Here is a 16,620-nt window from a genome sequence, read left to right as displayed (position 1 = left end):
AGCAAACTCTAGAGTAAACAACGTAAGGAAGGACAGAGGGCCCAAAAGCTTGGTTTCATTCCCCTGCAGTTGAGCTAGCTTTTCCTATTTTCTCTGAGGAATCTCATTCACCAAAGTATCTATGCAAAAAAATCTGAGCAGACATAGCAAATTCCAAGAAAAAACTTTTTTTTGGATTGACTCAATGTGGAAGGGATTCTTGTGTCAAAAGGAGTCAGCTCAGTGGAAAGATGTGTACATGCTTGTCTGCAGAGACAAGATCAAGTTACTAAGAATTCCAGAACTTATATTAACTCACATGTTGACTTTTTTTTGCTCATTTCCTGACTAAATGTGGCTGGGCAAAAGTAAAATTTAGTTGGAATTTTGTCATTTTCTTTTTCATATTGGAATATAAGTATTTCCAACATTTTGTTCTCATGGGCATGTTTCTCATGTCAGCTGCACCCATTTTAAAATGGAAGTCCAAGGGAAAATTGTTGCTGCTGGTTTGCATGGTGTATGCATAGCAGTGTTTTGCTATTGCTATGGCCATGTGTATTATGGGGTTTGGGACTGGCAGTTTCCAAAACAAGGGGAAAATAATGCAGTAACCAAAAACTTAAACTTGGTCTGAGTTGAGAAAAATGCTTCTTTTAGAATATGATCTTCTCTCTCCTGTTCAAATAAAGTTATAAGGAATTTTGAAACAAGCTGTTCAGACTGGCCAAGAGAGATGCATTCATTCTGCAAATTTTAAGATGAAATGACTTTACTAAATAAATACCAAAATATTTCTTGCTAGAAAGCAAAAAGCAGAACCTGAAGAAATGTACTCAGCTGTATTCCAGTGTCTTCACAGGCTTTTATATTGCAAAATTGTACTGACTTGTGACTGTTCATGAAGTATCACTACTGGGAAAAGCCCACTCTGTAGCCAGCTCCTGAACATTAAAAAATAAAAAATAAAAAAAAAAAAAGGAAAAAATCTACAAAAACTATTTGTATATAATCAGCTGCAACTGCCCGGTGAGGACTGCTTCTCTTCAGAAGTTACCATCTGTAATAATTTCATCCTTTAATTCAAAGCCCTGGCTTTACATCTTAAAAAGTCTTCCTCAGAGAACAGCAGAGCTGAACAGCCTTTTCTCCTGTGACAGCTCCTGCAGAACCCGCTGGCACAGCTGTACAGCTGGGGGAGCAGGGTGCACCAGTTCTGTCATAGGATCCGCTGTGCAAAATACTGGTTATTCATCCCTGTTGCTTGTTGGAAGCCTTGGCTTGTTCCAAGGTTGTGTTGTGCTTAAGTCTGGTTGTTTTTATATAAGAGTGATGATTATACAGACTCAGCCACTTTTAGGTTCAAGGAACAGCAGGACACGGCACTACTGATTTGAGTAATTGCACCAGTTTTAATGCACTTCCCCGAAGCCTTGGCAAATCACAGGTGTGTTTGATGTTAGAATCCCTGTGCAGATAAGGGCACAAAAAATGCATGGCACCCATGAGTCTTCCCCCCATGGGAATGTCACCTAAATCCAGAGAGAGATGGGAATCAACACAGCCCTTGATTCATGCTTCATGTGTACTAGGAGGGAAGAACTTATCATAACACTTGCAAACAATACTCTTGGCAACAAGATGAAGCTTTATTTTCCCATGTGTTTTGGTTAGGGACACCTTTTCACAGCCTTCAAGACTTCTAAGACTGGCTGATTTAGTCACGTTCAGCACTTCTGAGGATTTCTGCCACCAGGAATAAAAACCTAGGTAATACTAGAAGGTATTTAGAAAGGAAAAGACAAAAAGAACCTACCTGCATCTTGCTCAATAGCTGTCGAACCAAAACTCCTGTTCCTGGGATCCTGTAAAACTGTTGCATAGTGGCAACTGCCGACTGCATAGCTTTGCCTGACTGCAAGGCAAGCATTCGGCTGTGGGGTGGAAGCAAAGAGCCGTGTTCTTAATCATCACCGAGAAATAAAGAAACCGATCATAAGATGCTGCACAGTCAGTTGTCAAGTCTCCGGGTAAGAAAATTTCATCCATAGCAAAACAAGAAGAGAATTCAACAGCCTCTCTTTCTTTGGTCCCTTTGGTAATATCATCTGGTAGCAGGATGGGCTAAAGACCCACGTTCACAGCACCCGTCTGGACGGGCCCGTCCAGTCCAAGCAATTACAAACGGCAGCAATCCCCCCTGGACCACTGAGGCAGACGCAGGTCTTTGGTACAAAGCAAGCTTAGAAAACACTGGACAAGCTCTGTCTTGCGTGCAAAGGGGGCTCCTCGCTTCTCCCCGAGACCTCCTCTCCACGCTGCCACCTGGCCAGCACGAGATTTCTCCTCTGCTACAGCAGCACGGCCACAAAACCCCACAGCCTACCTACGGCTGCCGCTGTCCCGTCACACCAAGGAAACAGCTTCACAGGCCTGGGCCACCCCAGCAAGGACAAGCTCAGCTTTACATGGGCGTTTGAACACTGAGGAAGTAGCTGTACTTCAGAAACACAGCCGGAAAGCTTGCTGGCACTCAGTTTCAGTGGAGCCGTCCTCTACGCAAGGCAGGTACCTGGCAAGTTTTCGGAGGAGGAAAATGAACTCCACTCGCCCCAAGGAGTTTGGTGGGCAGGGGGATTGCGCTGCTTGGTTTGGGTTTGTTTTCCTCGGAGGGAGGGAGGGAGATGCCCTACGGCACCGGGGAAGTCTCTCTCTCTGTCTCTCCTTGGCTTTACCATCCTTACCCTATGGGGTGGCAATTCATCTCCGTTAGCAAGTGACCCTTTTAGCCAGCCTGGCACATGGGGCAGCTTGCTGGGCAAACGGGACTCGTCCAGCAGCTGTCAGCAGGGGATGCGCTTGGAGCTGGAGGAGTCGGTCTTGAGAGGGGGTGTAGCCATGGCTGGGAAGTGCCAGGCTGCAGTGGGCTGCTGTTGCCCCAGAGAGAGGGTGTCGGGGCAGCGGTGCTGCCACGTGGGGAGCGGCACGCGCACACTGCCCCTTTGCCAGAGCTTCCCCTGCACCAGCACCTCACACCCCTTTGGGCACTGCAGCAAAGGCAGCGTCTTTCTCACACCGTTCACAGGTTTTGCGACCTGTGAGCCTGCCCTGCTCATTGGGGCTCCCGGCACACTTGGAGAAGGCGATGACCGCTGACAGACAGCAGCACGGCCTCTCCCTGCTCAAAGGAGAAAGGCCAGCCCTGCTCAGAGAGACCTTCCTGAGCTAAAGAGCAGCACCGCTGCTCTGGAGCAGGGAAAGCTTGTGTCCCTAGAGACACTCCGGGCCATGAGCTTGGAGGCCTAAGGTCGCCAGCACCATCCCTGCCTGACAGGCCTCTAGTTTAGCCTGCTCTTCTAGGAAGGCGGGTGTCCTTCCACTAACTGAGCAGGAAGAGTTCCCAGCAGCTTTGGCTGAGCTCCGCTCCAGATTTGGGTGTTATTCAGGGAAGCTCGGGGCCCTTCCTTGTGCGTTTGGCGCCCCCCAGGAAGAGGAGTCTTCGGGGAGGGCAAGGTGTGGGGCAGCACGGAGTGAGCCAGAGCAGCGTCCTGGTCGGCAGCGCTGCCTGCGCGTGTCTCTGAGCACCCATTTACTGGCTTGGGTGCTCTGGCTGGTGCCTGGGAAAGGCCAAGCCCTGGGCACACATGGCCGTGCCCGGGGAAGGCCTGGCATAGGCTTGTCAAGGGCTGGCTCGGCCTTGCTCTTGAACTCTCCTGCAAGCCAAGGGCAGGCCAGGGCTGCAGGCCGGCCCCGCGGTGGCCTCGCAGCAGCGGGGCGGTGGCGCGGGAAAGCTTTGGGGGCTGCCTTGGCTGCAGTGACCATGAGATGGTGGAGTTCAGGATCCTGCGAGGAGGCAGCAGGGCACCAAGTAGGATCGCAACCCTGGACTTCAGGAGAGCAAACTTTGTCCTCTTCAGGGACCTACTTGGAGGAATCCCATGGGTGAGGGCCCTGGAAGGAAGGAGTGTTCAAGAGAGTTGGTTAATATTCAAACATCACTTCCTCCAGGCTCAAGAGCGGTGCATCCCTATGAGTAGGAAGTCAAGCAAAGGAGGTAGGAGACCTGCATGGATGAGCAAGGAGCTCCTGGCAAAACTCAACCAGAAGAAGGAAGTCTACAGAAAGTGGAAAGGGGGACAGGCCACTTGGGATGAATATAGGAATGTTGTCAGAGTATGCAGGGATGCGACGAGGAAGGCTAAGGCCCGTTTGGAATTAAATCTGGCTAGAGATGTCAAGGACAACAAGAAGGGCTTCTTCAAATACATCAGCAGCAAGAGGAAGACTAGGGAAAATGTGGGCCCTTTGCTGAATGGGGTGGGTGCCCTGGTGACGAAGGATGCAGAGAAGGCAGAGTTACTGAATGCCTTCTTTGCTTCAGTCTTTACTGCTCAGGCCAGCCCTCAGGAACCCCAGACCCTGGAGGCAAGAGAGAAAGTCTGGAGAGAGGAAGACTTTCCCTTGGTGGAGGAGGAGTGGGTTAGAGATCATTTAAGCAAACTTGACACCCACAAATCCATGGGCCCTGATGGGATGCACCCACGAGTGCTGAGGGAGCTGGCGGACATTATTGCTAAGCCACTCTCCATCATCTTTGAAAGGTCATGGAGAACAGGAGAGGTGCCCGAGGACTGGAAGAAAGCCAATGTCACCCCAGTCTTTAAAAAGGGCAAGAAGGAGGACCCAGGGAACTACAGGCCAGTCAGCCTCACCTCCATCCCTGGAAAGGTGATGGAGCAGCTCATCCTGGAAGCCATCTCCACGCATGTGGAGGAAAAGAAGGTGATCAGGAGTAGTCAGCATGGCTTCACCAAGGGGAAATCATGCCTAACCAATCTGATAGCCTTCTATGATGGAATGACTGGCTGGGTAGATGAGGGGAGAGCAGTGGATGTTGTCTACCTAGACTTCAGCAAGGCTTTTGACACTGTCTCCCATAGCATCCTCATAGACAAGCTCAGGAAGTGTGGGTTAGATGAGTGGACAGTGAGGTGGATTGAGAACTGGCTGAATGGCAGAGCTCAGAGAGTTGTGCTCAGTGGCACAGAGTCTAGTTGGAGGCCTGTAGCTAGCGGTGTCCCCCAGGGGTCAGTCCTGGGTCCAGTCTTGTTCAACTTCTTCATCAATGACCTGGATGAAGGCACAGAGTGCACCCTCAGCAAGTTTGCTGACGATACAAAACTGGGAGGAGTGGCTGATACGCCAGAGGGCTGTGCTGCCATTCAAAGAGACTTGGACAGGCTGGAGAGGTGGGCAGAGAGGAACCTCATGAAATTCAACAAAGGGAAGTGCAGGGTCCTGCACCTGGGGAGGAATAACCCCATGCAGCAGTACAGGTTGGGGGTTGACCTGCTGGAAAGCAGCTCTGCTGAGAAGGACCTGGGAGTGCTGGTGGACACCAAGTTAAGTATGAGGCAGCAATGTGCCCTTGTGGCCAAGAAGGCCAATGGTATCCTGGGCTGCATCAGAAAGAGTGTTGCCAGCAGGTCGAGGGAAGTGATTCTCCCCCTCTACTCAGCCCTGGTGAGGCCACATCTGGAGTACTGCATCCAGTTCTGGGCTCCCCAGTACAAGAGGGATGTGGCACTACTGGAGCAAGTCCAGCGAAGGGCCACAAAGATGATTAGGGGACTGGAGCATCTCTCTTATGAGGAAAGGCTGAGAGAGCTTGGCCTGTTTAGCCTGGAGAAGAGAAGGCTGAGAGGAGATCTTATCAATGTGTACAAGTATCTGAAGGGAGGGTGTCGAGAGGATGGGGCCAGACTCTTTTCAGTGGTGCCGAGCGACAGGATGCGAGGGAACGGGCACAAACTGAAACACAGACACTTCCATCTTAACATGAGGAAAAACTTTTTCACTGTGAGGGTGACAGAGCACTGGAACAGGTTGCCCCAAGAGGTTGTGGAGTCTCCTTCTCTGGAGATATTCAAAAGCCGCCTGGATGCAATCCTGTGCAATGTGCTCTAGGTGACCCTGCTTGAGCAGGGGGGTTGGACTAGATGATCTCCAGAGGTCCCTTCCAACCTCAGTGATTCTGTGATTCTGTGATTCTGTAACAGTGCGCGGTTGTGCTGGTAGTGCCAAGCGCTGGGAGACCGGCTGCGGCGAGCAGAGCTGCGTGCCGCTGGAGTGAGAGGTGCCAGCGGAGGGTCGCAGCTGCAGAAGGGCTCTTGATAGGAGCCACGGAGCATTATCTCACTGCTGGCCTCCGAGACCTAGACGGACTGCTGAGTGCAGAGGAGAAGAGGGGCAAGGTGCGTGCTGGACGGATGCAGAGGGCTCAGCTTGGGAGCCGGCGACCACGCAGGGCTGCTCTGGGGCATGCGGCAGTGCAGAGGGAAGTGGCAGCGATAGACAGAGGGCAGTGGAGGCTCTCCGGGGGTCCTGTCTCTCTGCCCATGCCGGATTCCAGCTCGGCAGACAGCAGGGGTGGCGTGCAAGGACGCAAGGGCTTTGGTCTACAGGCTTTGGAGCTGCAGGGAAGGAGGAGACAAAGCAGAGAGCTGCTGTGGAATAGGCCACTCTTTGCACTCTCCTTGTCTCCTTGGGCTCTTTAAAGAGCATTTCTGGTACGTGCTGGGCAAGAAGCCTCTTGAGATGGTGGCCCGAATGCCCATGAGCGTCTCTGTCTTTTTAGCTCAGGCGCAGAAGACAGCAACTCCGAGTAGGATGTCCTGAGCTGCTGGATATCCCGCTCGGGGTCAAACTCCCGTTGCTGCCTGGCTCCAACGCTGTCTTCTACCAGACCGAGCTGGGGGAAAAGGTAAAAGCAGGGCAACGGGGGAGGAAAAGTCCCTCCTTTTGCATTATCTCCTTGCCCAGACCCATTGAGCAGCCTGCAAAAGAAAGAGCCTTTCACAGAAATCAGCGTGGCGACGTGCTGTAGAGTGGGAGCTGCAGTCCTCAAATGAGGCAGGCCTCAGCGGGCAAAGCAAGCTCCGGGCTCCATGCCGCTGACAGAAGGCAGGAGTTGCAAAGAGCAGGGCCCGATACCGGCCACAGGTCAGCAGAGCGTCTCCCACCGCTGCTCTCTGCCCGTGCACGAGCTTGCCAGAGCCAACGCCAGCCTGCCTTGTGGCGCCGTGCAAGCGTGCCGCTCATGCCCTGCGTGCAGTAGGCAGCAAGGCGTCCAGGTGCTGGGGGAAGGGCTCCTTCTGGCAGGGCCCGAGATGTGAATCCAGGCTCTGCAGGCAATACCCTCAACCTCGGAGGCCTGAAAGCACTACCCTATGGGCTGACAAAGCTCGGAAGTCTCTTTCTCTCTTTCCTGATCTCTCCTACCCTGCTCATGCTGCGGACGATACTTTCTGCAGCTTCACCAGCCATCCGGTTATTTCAGTCTGGGAGATCCATACTGCCGCTCCCTGAGCTCCGAGTACAACAGTCTGCACGACCCACATTTGCGAGCCTACTACCACCGCAAAGACAACCTCTGGCGACTAAGGAGAGGAGGTTACATCACCAGCAACGGCAAAGTAGGTTGGACATCAGGGTGAGAAGAGCAGTTTCCATCGGAGGGGCAGCGGCAGGTTGCCAGAGCGCTTGCTGCAGCCGCTTCTTGCGGGTGGAGGGCGCAGGGCTGCTGGGCTGATTTCCCTGGGGGCAGAAGGAGCCCAGAGCCCGCTCCGGGAATTCCCACTCCTGCTCTTCCAAGGCTGTGCCGCGCTGCCTCGGCGCCGACGGAGCAGCGGGCGTGTGGGCTGGCGGCGGAGCGAGGGGCGCTGCTCCCCGCTGGCTGGCTGGCTGGCTGGGAGCAAAGCCGCCAGCCACTGGGCAGGGCAGGCTGTGCAGGGGAGCAGCTCCCGCTGCCTTAGCGCTCTTTGGGGCAAGGCAGGCTGCGGAGTGAGCGTGACAAGTGGTGGCTGCTTTCTCCCCCTCATCTCGCCATAGGTCGTTTGCACCCTGCGGGAGTTCAACGAGTACAGGCAGTACCTGACCACGCTCAAGACAGAGGCCGACAAAATGTACCGTCGAGAACAAGTACGTAAAGCTCAGGGTTCACAGGGCTGGGGCTGGGGGCGGGCAGGAAAGTCATCCCCCAGCGCCTGCCGGCAGTGCCGAGGGAAGTCCTTCTCTCCTGCCCTGGGTGCGCGGCTGAAGCAGAGCGCTGCTCTGGGCCAGCGTGAAGCCTGCACACGCAGGCACGTGAGAGCATGTTGTGGCAAAGGGGAGCTAAAGCCTGCTGTCAACTTTCAGCAAATGCTTCGAGAACAACCGGCAAAATTAAAGAATGCCCCCGAACTGCCGCAAGGCATGGACATTTCTCACCTGCGAGAGCGGCTGCTGTGGGAGCAACGAGAGAGCCTGAGAGCTGCAGAGCAGGACGTGAGGGCCAGGTAAGAGGCAGCACAAGGAAGGCTTGCGCTCGGAGCGGGCCCGTGGCCCTTCGGCGAGGTGCTGCCTGGGGCCTTGTGTTCCAGGAAAGTGCCCAGTTGCTGCGTGAGCAGAGGCTGGTTGTGCCTAGAGTGGTGCAAGCAGTGCCTGGAGGCTGGCAAAGGCAGCTGGAAGCTCTTTGGGGCACTGGAGCCGGGAAGCCCAGAGCAGGAGGAGGGCAGGGGCTGAGCAGGCAACGGTCTGGGCAAGACAGCTCCAGGCGCTCTCTTTCAGCCATCTGTATGTCTCTTCCAAGGTATCTCGCCAGGATTGCGGAGAGCATGGAGAAGCCTGAGGCTCCTGAAGAAGACGCACGCCTCCCCCAGCCGGCTGAGCAGGAGCAGGTGCGCCTGGCACTCTCAGTGGGCTCTTGTGCTCTCAGACTCCGCCACTCAGCACAAATCCCTTAGCTGCACCACGTGTCCCCACGGTCCCTGTTGCTGGTTTCTCGTGTGTCGAGCAGCCAAGCATGCAGCGTCCCTGAGGCCAGTAGTGGCAGTGCTTAGCCTTTGGCGGGTTGGTTTCCTCCTGCAGGAGCTCAGAGGTTAGCTTAGAGAAGAGCCTGCTGTTGCCCGATTCTCATTAGCGGGGCATGTTAAATGCTGCCCTCTCATTAGCGGGGCATGTTAAATGCCGCCCGGCTCCATCCTGTGGCACAGCCTGACAGGCAAAGCATGACAGCAGCTGGGTGCTGCAGGAAGAAGGACTTATTTTTTTTCTCTTGGTCTCAAAACTCACCTTCTTTCCATCAGCACTGGAAAAGGTGCAAGCGAGCCTCCGAGAAGAGGCGGAGGTGTCATGAGAGCAGGCAGCAGCCATGGCAGAAGAGCGCAGAGTCCAGTCCAACAACCTAACCTCCTCCCCCTCCTCTACCCTTTTCTTCACCAGTCACTCATCACTTCCTGCTGGTTTCTCTTACAGAAGCCTGTAACGAAAGAAGTGCATCACCAAGTCCGCACCACGCTGGCATGGACTTCGCTGACAGAAGCCCAGGAGCTGGAAGAGCTGGCTGAGAGCGTGCTCGAGGAAGTGCTGGAGAGGGTGAAAGAGCTGCGTCCGTCAGTGCACATCCTAAGGAGGGCTCCCCTGGCAATCAGTGGAAGGTTATTTGCTAGCGCGAGAAGGGCAGAGCCTTCGGAGACGTCACCTGCAGATCTCCAGCAGGAAATTGCACAGGTGGCTAGAGCGATTGCAGCAACCCTTTTGGATCGCTTGGGGAAGCGTTTGGTAGGCAGCCCGTCAGACGCCTCTGAGGCCAGGCTGTCGGCCAGGCGGAGGCAGCAGCGCGTTGCCGGAGGAGCCACGCGAGCTGGCAAATGGGGAGAAAGCAGAGCGAGGCAAGCTGAGGTGGCAGGCTGTGACGGAGCATCTTCTCTGCCTTCTCGGGACCAAATCGCCACAGATGCTGTTGAGCGTGTTGCAGCCACCTTGCAATCCTTCGTAGCTTCCCAATTTGAACGGCACTTCCAGTGCAAATTTTCTGACATCCTGAAGCTGCCCCTTGAGGCTATTTCCAAGAGAGAACCGCAGCCACCCCAGACACCTGTCTCCACCCAGGTCACAAAAGAAGGGCAAGGATCAGCTAGTGCCTCTGGACATCGGACACCAGACGCCACAAGGTTGCCCCTGCTGCAACCTTTGCAAAATGTTGCTGCTGTGTCGCAAGAGAGTAGCACACTTGCAAGGCGTGGCATCCAAAATGCCATTTCCAACGTTCAGCACCTCCATGCAGAATTAAAAGCGTATGCGGAAATGATCGTCCGTGATGCTCTTGACACCCTGAAGAAGGAGAAGAAGTTGTTAGAAAAAGAAATGCATGCCAAGGCAAGATGCTTTGAGGACACTTCAGAAGAAAGCACCGAGGAGAGTGGGCTAGTGGAGCAGCTAGTAGAGCAGTGTGGTCGCCCTCTGAGCACAGCGGCTTCAGGAGGGAACTGTGGAAGGCGGGTCGCAAAAGAGCCCAGACCAAGAGGTGGGAAGGAGAGCTCTCTGGGCCAGGGCTCAGGAATCAGTTAAACAGCAAATAGGTTTCTTTGTCAAAATCAATTAAGTCCTTTTCCCAGCCAGTGCAATTGTCTCCCTGGAATATCATATTCTGCTTGGCTGCCATTTCTTCAGGAGCTTTTGCTGGATAATGTTGATGTTTTATAGCTTGATTTAAATCATATGGATCAATGCATATGCATACCTTATTTGGATTTTCAATTACAACCATATATTTAGCCTAAATGAATTATCCAGGTTATAGTTTTAGCTACATAGAGAATTTTTCATAATGTCCAGTTCAATTTTTACTTTCTCTGTAAGCAAAATGATTTTTTTTTTTTTTTGAGAGAGAGGGTGGGATCATTAAAGTTATTTTGCCCTTCCCGCTGTAGTATTACTCTTCCAGATAGGCTAGACCAAAAGTTTTCAAACATCTTCAACCTGTGGATTCTGCATTTGCTTTAGATAGAGATGCAGCCTCTTTGGAAGTGTCACTGCTGTGGATTGCTCTGTGGCATGGATGAAGGCATAGTTTTCTTAGCAACTTCTTATGGATTCTTTTGAACTAGCTCACAGCCCCCTCATGCTCTAAGTCCTACCCAGAGTTCTCAGATAACAGGTAGAAACCACTGACCTAAATTTGCACTCTTGTAGGCTTATTGCCTTTTGACTGCAACTGGGATTTTTAAGCAAACATGGGTAAAATCAGGTAGGGCTTGGGTGCTTGGAGAATGCTTGGTGAGGACAATTGTAGGCAGGCACCTCTCTTCAACTGAAATCCATGAGAGGCAAAGATGGGACTTCTCCTCATACCTCTAGAAATTTAAGAGCTGGGCTTCTAAATTAAGGCAATTGTCCAGACTCGCTGTATACTGAGGGGAGAGAAGGCTGCTCTAGAAGGAGATTAACACCAACCTATGGTCTAAATCATCTTCTGGATGAAAAAATGATTCTCCTTCTCCTTGACTATGATGGGCCTATGCACATGATTAACCTGAGTCTACATGTATCTCTGAGCTCCTAAGTATATCTGGCTTTTAGCTTGACTAAATTTCCAAGTTACTGCTGAAAGCAGGACTTTGGCTTCTAAATCATCAAAGTGTCTAAGAAGTTTTCCACATAGTTAATATATCCTCATTCCCTGCCTGGGAGAGTGAAACAGTTCTGAATCTTTAGCCAAGCTGTGGCTTATCTTCAAACTGGAAACTTTGTCTCAAAATTCTGTCTCGCCCGCAGATTGCTGTACAACACCCATCAACCACCTGTTGTCTATTTAGTTCTTCAAAATAAATCATCACTAGAGTTTAAACGACACAGATTCTGCGCTGTCATCCAGGGGAGTTCTGTGTGTAGACTGGACTTCACTAGCAGTGAAAACACCATTACAGAAATGGGGAATTTCATGTATATTTTATTATATTGGAAATTACTAGATGCTAAGAGGTCCAGAATAATAAACCCACTATTTTAGATTTTCTTTAACTCCAGGGACCCAGTTTTGCTAAATTAAATCTGAAAAGAGGGGTAATTGCTAGAATGATGTGAATGACTGATTTTTTTTTTTTTTTGCTATGTAACAGTCAAACCCCCCAATTTTTTTTTAATTGTTGAGTTTCAGAAAGCAGAAGCAAAAATCCACTCTCCATCTTTCCCAAACTGCAAATCTTAAATATTTCATGGGGTTCAATGAAGTTTTCTATTTAACACAAAACTTTTCATGCTGAAAACAAAGGCCAGAGGTTATATGCTACTCAAGGTTGATGTCACCTGAATTTTCTCACTGCTTGAGGGGATTTAAGGGATCAGTCATCTGCCAAGAAAAGTGCCCTGACCACTGGCAGTCCAAGGAGACAAACTGTATGCCTATATGGTAAATTTCACATTTCAACACTGTGAAGCTTTGTATAAACAATTAAATGTTCCCCGAGGCAAACCCACTTCCCAAATTACTGCTCTTGCCTTCAGGCTAATGAACCACTCTCAGGCTTTTGCTCTTGGATTTAATAATCATCTAAAAATCCTTGCAACCAAGAGCAATGCCAACGGCAAGGCATGAGGGACCATCAGCCCAGAACAGCTCATTTCCTAGAGGATACAGGACTCAGCTGGGAGTCAAATCAAATTAATTCTTTTCCATGTCTAGAGCAGGGACTTGAACCAGTATCTCATTGTCACAGGGCTCTTCCAACCACTCTTTGCAGGAAGGTTTAATCCACGCCCTCTCTCCAGAGATCCCATGCTGCTTAGCAGATTTCAAGAGCCATTAAAAGTATTTGACGGTTAAACAGAATTCTAGTCTTTGCTCCAGTGAATTTTAATTCCCTAAAGAAGTGGAACAGCTTAGGAAATAAAGATGCCATGTGCTCATTTGTGCACTGTGTATAGGAGCAGGTTGTTGTGGAGGTGGAGAATATCACCCAGATCCCTACAGGACAGGAAGGAGATGGACCTGGGCTTCCCTCATCTCAGGTAAGTGTTCCCAGTCTCTGAGATATGGGGCAAAAAGATGGTATATTATTTTGTGAGTTAGCCTGCCTTGGTTCCCCTCCCTTTCCCCACTTCTTTCCTCTAGCAGATTTGCTGCTAGTTGGGGAACAAGGAAAATTGCCTTTTTGGGGACTAATTTCTTATTAACTGGAGGGAATGGGAAAATGCACAGATTTTTCACCACCACGTGAGTTACTCTGTTATTGCTACTGTGGGATCAAGGTACCAGTTTCAGCTCCTAAATTCCCATGTGTAAGTGACTGGAGTTTTATTCAGACTTATGTCTGCGTATCATATAACTTTCCCTTTACCACCTGCATGCTGCTGGGATCCATTTTCAGAGCTCTGAGAAGACTCTGCCATGTGTTAATTTAATAATTGCCTAATGTTGTAATACACACATGCTTTAATCGAGCAACTCCCCAGGTCCCATCGCAGAATCTATTTAATTTGTCAATATTTCTTTATAATGCCTATTTTTTTCAGGTCTTTTTAAAAATAGTGACATGATTACAATAACTTCAGTTAAGCCTGGCACTTCATCAGACTGGCTTCTGAGATGCTGCACAGTAAATATTATAAAATCCCCATATGTCTTCCTAACAATTTTGAAAGTTTTTAAAAATTAAAGTAGTACATCCTCATTCTTACAAGGCACCAGGCTTGATGGTGCAATTATCTAGTCTATCAGTTATAATCTGGCCTACTTAAAACATGCATACTATTCTTCAAATGGTATGAAATGATGCAAATATAAATTAAGAATGGTCCCGTTTATTTTATGTCCACTGCAACTTTGGGAAAAAAAGTCTACAACAGGATGCCAAATGTGTGGCATGTTGGATGAGAAATGGATTTACTCAGTAAAATGCTGTCTGTGTTCATGCTTTTCTTCCTGATTTGGATACTTACTTGAAACTCATCTTAGAGTCAGATGAGAAAAGAAAGAAAAACATGACTCCTCCTTGTTCCTGCCAGATGTGCTGGATATATTTATCGTATGGGGAGTATATGCCTCAGTTGTACTTCAGAGCCTTCGCTTTATTTAGACTTAATGAAATCTCTCCCAGCTGTAGGTTTCATGGGCCAAAAATGGCCAGTAAGAGCACTGACAACCTCATTAAGGCCTCTTGCAGTATGTCATTCCTGTTTCCTTGAGAAGGTTTTGCTTTTGGATAACTTTGGAGTTTTGCAAAATTATCAAATAAGGTTTCTCATAAACGCATCAAGAGCCATTAATGAGCCCCTAAGAACAAGCCTGATTTTTAACTGTCGATGACACTGAGCCATGGTCCATACCTGGCTGACATTCTTTTGCCTCCTTCCTCTATAGCTCTTCGGCAGGTGCCTAAGTCCTCCTGAAAACATTCACAACCCATTACCATCATTGTTGTTACTATTATTATCATCACTTGCCTTCTACTATTACAAGCCAAAGTACCCGTGGCTCTGAATCAATTGCCGAGACTACCATGACACACTGGGAAGGAGTCTTCTAACTTTAGATACCCCAAAGTTGCAAGTCTAAATCCGTACTCTTTGCCCTCAGATCCCATTGAGAAAAGCAGGCACCCTGAGGCAGTGGGTCATTTCCCCCATCTTTGGCACTCGGATAGGATTGATTCCTTCCTCCGGGAGCATGATTGTCTCTGTCAACAAGAGGCATCCTCGATGACCAGCCGAAAACAGCATCTGACTTTAAGACGGCTAAGTCAGGGCAGCTGAATCTTGAATCTAAGAGCTGATCTTGGTCTAAATGTCCTTCTTCCACATCATTGCTTTGCACCTTCTTAACCCTGTCAGTCATTATTATGTCTATCCTCCTAATGCCCTCGGGAAAGGACGTGCATTTCTGCTCATTTTGTAGCAGCAGTTTCAACACTTAGGAAGGATTGTGTTGGAAGACTGTGGTGAAAGAAGGAATCAGATGCAGATCAGCAAGAAGGCAAGTAGGCGCTGGGCCATGTTTCCTCCTTAGACATGCAAGTTCAGGATTTGTAAAGTGCTTTGAAGTCCCCTGGGATGAAAGCTGATATAAAATGTGACAGTTATTATTATAAACTCTCACAGCAAACTTGAACTTGCACAAATGTCTGTTCATAAGCTTATAAGAAATCAATTCAAAATAATTGCATTATGCCCTTTGTATTAGTGGATTTTCTACAGTAACTGACTTTATAAAGACATCTATCAGCTTAGCAAGGAGTTTACACCCAGTGCACTACTAGGAAAATTACATGACTCTGGATGTGAAAGCATCTTTAACAGAATAGTTTTAAATAAAAAGCAGCGCTAACAATACCGTAATTACGAGCATTGCCTTAGGCTAATCCAGCTAACAGAGTTTAATGCTGAACGAGTTTTCATCTACGATTCAAATGCACTGTGGAAGAGACTGAGGAGAAAAACACAGTGAAGACATGCACATATGCTTAGGGTTAGATTTGTAAAGGGGTGCAGGTATTTGTCTGTCATTCTAGGGACCTAAGCTGAAATATTAGATTTACATTTTTCCCAGTGGATCCTGGGGGTGCATATGTCTAGGAAATACCACCATCCCAGAGGTACTAACATTTCTGCCTCCAGGCATGTGTGTAACTGCTGAAGACCTGATGGCCACAAGCTGATCGGAGCTCTTCTCAGGCTTTCACTCTATGTGATTTGCAGCTCAGGGGCTTTTTGCCTGACTTTCAGCATGCTTCAGCTTCAACACAGTGCTGCTTTTGCTCCGTAGCTCAGGCACTCACAGGGCACATGGGAAGACTCGGGGTCATATCCCTTCCCCGCTTGATTTAGAGCAAGGATGTGAACGGGCATCTCTTCTACCTGAAGAACTGGGTTTGTGCATATATGTGGGTTGAGGAATCTTAAACAATATATTCATTCGAGAGAAAGAACAAGCAAGGAATTGGCCTTCCAGGTCATGGCAGTTAGGTATGGCATGAGAAGTTCAATTTCTGCTCCAAAACTCATTTGTGCTAAGCAGAGCAGCCACATTAGGGTCACAGGGCTTAAGGGAAACACCTCAAAATATTACAGTTTTGTGACTGGGCTCCTCAGTAGGAGATCCAAAGTCATGTTTCAGGAGACTTTATTTTAGGCCTGATGCCTCCCAAATGAGTGCACTAGTCCCAGGGCTGGTGGGGTCCTTGGACTCAGCTTTATTTCTTCATTTATTATGGCAGGGTTGAAAGGCTTTGGCCTGTAACCCCAAGAGATGGTTCATGGTTCTGAATCCTGGCCAGAAGGTGGTCCCTGGCTCCCTCAGAAGGAAGGGTATAGTCTTCCTCCCTCCCTCGCCCCCCCCCCATGCCCCCGACACAACTGGGAGTTCAGCTATGGGGTGAGCTCTCTCTCAGTTTGTAGAGGGAAATACCAAAGAAAAAGGGGCTAGACTCATGGAATGGACTTTAAGTTAGAACAGGAAAAAGATATTTCAAAGATCAAAAAATATACAGGAAAGTCCCAAGTCAACAATCTAAAAAGCAAAGTGAGACACTGCCTGAAGAAAACCTGGGTTTGGGTTTCTAGAACCAGGTTCTTCCGTTTAGTCATTAAAGCATTTTTTTATCATCAATAAGCATTTGAAAATGTTATCGTAAAATTTTAGACAATTTTGAAATTCTACTTTTCAAATTTTGAGCCAGGAAATGTCCCAAGCTTAGCCTTTTCCCAGAAAAAAAGGACAAAAGCAAAAAACATACACTTTTATTGGTTAAAAATTTCATGTTTCCTTTGACTGGAAATGCTTTGAGACTTCTGCTTGCTTGCTGAAATGTGTTTTTCCCAGGGGAT

The 16,620-nt window shown here is 49.2% G+C and overlaps 1 pseudogene; it reads left to right on the top strand.

Annotated features, from left to right (window-relative positions):
• The window catches only part of LOC136996605 (perilipin-3-like), a 109,830-nt pseudogene that overhangs the window by 11,881 nt on the left and 81,329 nt on the right, over window positions 1-16,620 (top strand).

The sequence above is a fragment of the Apteryx mantelli genome, unplaced genomic scaffold (assembly GCF_036417845.1).
Source record: "Apteryx mantelli isolate bAptMan1 unplaced genomic scaffold, bAptMan1.hap1 HAP1_SCAFFOLD_53, whole genome shotgun sequence".
In the NCBI taxonomy this organism is placed as follows: domain Eukaryota; kingdom Metazoa; phylum Chordata; class Aves; order Apterygiformes; family Apterygidae; genus Apteryx; species Apteryx mantelli.
The sequence above is the reverse complement of the archived record's forward strand: the minus strand, read 5'-3'. Positions and strand labels throughout refer to the sequence as shown.